This window comes from Lactuca serriola, chromosome 8, assembly GCF_051521515.1.
Source record: "Lactuca serriola cultivar US96UC23 chromosome 8, Lser_US96UC23_V15, whole genome shotgun sequence".
Taxonomy (NCBI): Eukaryota; Viridiplantae; Streptophyta; class Magnoliopsida; order Asterales; family Asteraceae; genus Lactuca; species Lactuca serriola.
Window position 1 is genome coordinate 90,915,115 of NC_136415.1, and position 5,381 is coordinate 90,920,495.

Genomic DNA, 5,381 nt, shown 5'->3' on the forward strand with positions numbered 1-5,381 from the left:
TTCTTTGTTCTCATACCGAGTGACCATCCTGATGTTCCTGATCCAATTAGTAAAGTTGGATCCATCGAAGACATCTGAAAGGAATAGGGAATAGATTAGATAAGATTTAGACATAGTCCTTAATAAAACACCCAAATGTAGTATTAAGGCTAGGACCCAACACAATATTTTATAACTTAGAAGAGGGATGTCGTAATCTAAGCTATAAGATATTTGAAGGTAGTTGAATGACGATTCACCAATTTCCACCATGAAAAACGAAATTTTAATTAGGTTTTAATTGGTTTAGAAACTCCTAGATTCTTTGAGATTTATTGAACTTTCTTCAATGGCATGTTTCAATCTCGAGTGTGCCCTTCAAGTTTTGTGACTGGGATGCCGAGGATCACAAAACAAGGTGTGAAGTAACCATGCAAATTACTTGGTAACCTTAATGTATTACCCCTCAATTGATGTGCCGGTTAACCACACACGCTCCATCGATACTATGATAAACATTAAGTCACCCTTTACCTACCTTGTTAAGTTCAAGTTAGTGTGCCGGTTAACCAGACACGCTCCACTAACGACTTAAACAAAGTGTAAAGTGTAATTTCATGGATTAGCACCTTATTCACATTTTCCTAAAATAACTAAGATTGGGAATTCAATAAGGTTTAGTTACTTTAGTATTATCATTATACTTTTAATGAGAAATGATAAGTCCTTGTCCTACCTGTTCGGCTAACGACCCTCCACCAGTCAAGCAAGCGGTGGGTGAGAGTGGACACCCATTAAGTTGCCATTTTATAGGCAACAACCTTATACCCACCTTATAGACTAGCTTCGTGAATGAGGCGTACTAGCGGTAAGATGACTTTGTACTTATATATATATATATATATATATATATATATATATATATATATATATATATATATATATATATTATTAACTTATAATATTATAAGTATAAGGGTTGAATTTTAATTTTTAAAATTCTAAGGGTTGGAACTAAAGTTTTTAATATGACTTTACTTGTTCCAAAACTTGAGGGCAAGTTTTGTAAACTTTCAAAACTTTTCATTTCTTGTAACCTATGAGTTAATTAGAGTATTAAAAATGAAGACTCTTCATTTTCTAACTCTTGTGTTCTTTTAATGGTTTTAATTCAAGTGTGACTCTTGGTTTTCCATAACTTGAGGACAAGTTTTGGACTCCATAAAACACATTATGATCAAGAATTAAACTACCAAGTAGGTTACAAGTAATTCCTATGATCATCTAAATTCATAAGATCAAGAACATGAATATCCATATCAAAGTTTCAAGACCATATGAACACATATAATCATGAAAAATTGATATTAGCCATTGTAAATGGATTAAAACAAACATTACACCATCTAAAATAAGTTTTATAACACCAAAACAGTTTAGGGTAATGTTTCTAGTCCATTTCCAGTAGCAAAAGTCGAAAATCTGCATTCTGAGGCTCCTACTAGTCGAGTGCACGAACCTACTCGCCGAGTAGGATGAAGATACACATGAACTCGACGAGTCCCCCCATGGACTCGGCGAGTTCATCAGGCAGACAGCAAGTTTTTCGACTTTTTCCAATATTTTGCATCAAGTATCAAACAAACAAGCCTAGGCTCTGATACCACTGATGGGTTTTGAGCATTCTAACACTTCCTAAGTGTACATGCAACCCTAATAAACCTTGGATCTATGTTTGTCTAAGATACATGCAAATAATTATTTTTCCAAGGTTCATATCCTATCTAGCATGGCATGTGGAACATGAATCAAATAAAGCTAGTAGAATTACTTACCTTGTAGTTGTAGTTGATTGCTTGGAGTTTTAGAGCCTAGCACCAATAGTGTGGATGCCTCAAATGGAAATCACAAATCACCACAAACTTTGGAACCTTGAGAGAATAGTCACAACTATCTTGAAATCGGCCCTCTTGCTTTACTCACCTCAAACTAGCATGATTTCAAGAACCAAAGCCTCCTTTATATAGTGTGGTGGATTAGGGTTACATCCATGTAAACCCTAATACCCATGTCTCTTCATTTCCATGAGATCCATGGGTTAAAGCTCCATGGAGTATCCATGGTCTTTCCATGTAAGCCTAGCCCATTCCAAATAAGCATTAGACCACACTATATAAATATAGAAGCCCATATTTAATTAGTAATACTTTTGATCTCTAAATTAATCCTAGATTAATTATAGATCAATACTAATTAAATAATATGATCTTATCTAAATATATTAGAACTTATAATATATTAATAAATCATAACTTATACTATTCTCCAAAGATTATCCATAAATTGTTCAGGTGAAGTGCAACCCAAATGGACCATGTCGGGTCGGGTCAAGTACATACCAAATATAGTTATGGACTTAAACACTATATCCAACAAACCAAGGGCACCAACGAGTGGCTGCCTGCAAGGACACCCCAAACCAAAAACCTTAGAACATGAAACGAAAATTATCGGACTAGAAAGGGGCAATTCGACTCAAGGACCTACCAAAAGGCAACAAGCTATAGCAGTCAATACCCCCACTGACCCTACTACCTTAATACCAACAAAACCATATGCTGGAAACCTCCCAAACTGCAACAAGTGCAACTACCATCATTATGGAGTCTGTCGTCTGTTGCATTGCAACAAACGCACCAAGAAGGGGCACACCACCCACTTTTGTAGGACTCTAGCCCAACACACCACTCCAACCCCCAATGCTGGAGTAAGTCCAGTATGCCATACATGCGGTGAAACAGGACATTTCAAGAGAGATTGTCCAACAGAGAAGAATGACGGAGGAGCGGGGGGAGTTTAACAACAGGACATAAAGAGGCAACGAGGAACCCTACTAGTATTTTTGGTACATTTACAAATAACAATAATTAAGCATCAAATTTCACTAAAATTTTTCCCAATTATATCATAATCATAAATTGCTCCCTCATCCAAACAAATCATATCATTCAAAAACTAAAGATCCTTGTAGGCGAGTTATGATGGCTTAGTGTAAACGTAGGGTCATATATAATTAAGGTAATACAAACATAGAGTGCGGGATTCCGCTTTAATTCCTGTTCCTTGTCTGGTTTTGGACTTAGGGCAGAGTCACTCAGTCGACTGTCTTTTCAATCTTAATTATATACGACTAGTTTACAACAAATTGTTATAGAGAGACCTAGTAGGAATCATACTACAAAATTTCATCATTATTTATTAAACTACTTGTAGAGCTAGTACACACTAATTCCGTTGCAAAATATTCACAGTAGTAATATCAAGGATGAGACTAGTAGCGTTAAAAACATGTACATAGAATACACTATCATTCTAAACAATCATCCCTTCAAAATCAACTTAACATCTGTTATAATCAGAAGTCCAATGTCGTCATTTGACATGGACTGGCTTGATCCTCACCATAACAATTTCATGTGCTGCGAAGAGACCTCTTCGCCTTACCCGACCGATTAACGAAACTCTTTCAATCTATAACGACAAACTTTCGAATCATCTCTTGCATCTAGAGTCATAAGTAGCTATGTAAGAGGTATCACGCTCTTTCCTAGCCCACAATAGAAGTAGGAAACAAGAATCAAAAGACATCAAGGGTATCCCAGAGATTTATAACCTTTCCGAAGTATTTCCCAGAAGGTCTTTCAGAAATATCACCCATGTGCCACGTTAAGTTCGGAATCAACTCGAATATTGGAACCATTCCCATAGCTAAATCCCAAATACCACTTAGCACCAACATAAATACAAAAATTTTCCGGTCAATGGAACGACCTAATAGGTAAGGAAATTATCAGTCCGAGCCTCTAACCTCAGAGAGCACCTGTCTTTATCGTAAAGAGGAAGGATGAATTGTTCATATGACCATTGACTACCAAGAGTCAAACAAACCCATCATCAAGTACCAATATCCTCCATTCCGAACCGACGATCCCTCAAGGAACGAGCAAAATTCGGCATATCACTAGCTCATAATTTCGTAGGAAGAAACTCCCAATACAACCTAAGATTCATAAGGCCAGCTGCACCATACGTAACCTTAACCTTAGTGACAATAGTGTTCGTCTTAAGGCCTAGAGACACTACCTTTAGGGCGTTGAGTACGCAATCTTCACTAGACCATTCGAGATCCTCGCCAGGATCGGTCCAGTAGCCTATAGACCTCGGTTACCACTAGAACTCAGCGTCAAACATCCCACCAATCATGTGTACAACCCTAATAAGTGTTCGACCGCCAAAAATCTTGTAGTCCCACTCGACGAAATCAAGTTAGATGAGAACCTACACCCCAAGGAGGAACCCATAGGAATAGTGGACATGGAGATGAAACGAACAAAACAGAGTCGCATCCCCATTGTGAAGGTCCAAAGGAGTGCCAAACGAGGATCTGAGTTCACCTGAAAATTGTGGAAGTACCAGAAACCAAAACTGAAAACCGTAAGCACGAAGCTTAGTGAGCTCCCCCAAACTACCACATACCATACAAATAGCATGTAACTAGGATATATGGATCCCTCCCTCTCTCATGGAGACTCGGGCCCCGCCCACACTCCGTTGTCTAGGAGATTCGGCCCCACCCACACTCCGTTGTCTAGGAGATTCGGGCCTCACCCACACTCCGCTATCCAAGAGATTCGGGCCCCGCCCACACTCCGCTATTAACAAGCATACAAGTATCACACAGACAATAAGTATATCTATCAAGCAATCACATAACTATACTCTAATAATACTATGAGGTTCGGGGCCTGCCCACACTAGACTGCTACAAGATTCGAGCCCCGCCCACACTAGACTACTAGCATATAACATATACTGGCCGACCTTGGTGCCTTGGACCCGTTCCTACTAAAAGGGAACTCACCTCGTATGACTGACTACTGAAAACTCGAGTGAGGAATCCTTGTCTGCTACTCCGGTGACTCTCTGGCTATCAATTCCATAACAACACTTAATTAAAATCTGATAATTCTTCTTAGGGCAAAATGACCATTTTACCCCTGGTCAAAGTCAACATCCTAGTCAAATTCAACCTTTCAGGTTGACCTAACCCGCCGAGTCACCCTATTGACTCGCCGAGTTCTAGAACTCAGAAACCTTAACATCGCAATTCGGCTCGCTGAGTCACCATATGATTCATCGAGTTCCCAGGCTACCCATCATCGCGACTGGACAAACTAACTCATCGATTCGTCCTCAGACTCGACGAGTCTTAGCATAGTCAGAAAAAGGGACAAGATGATCCACTCGTTGAGTTCCTTGGCAACTCGCCGAGTTTCATGAACATCATCGAAGATCCTTGATCGGAATCGCCGAGTTCCCTTATGAACTCGTCGAATCCTTTG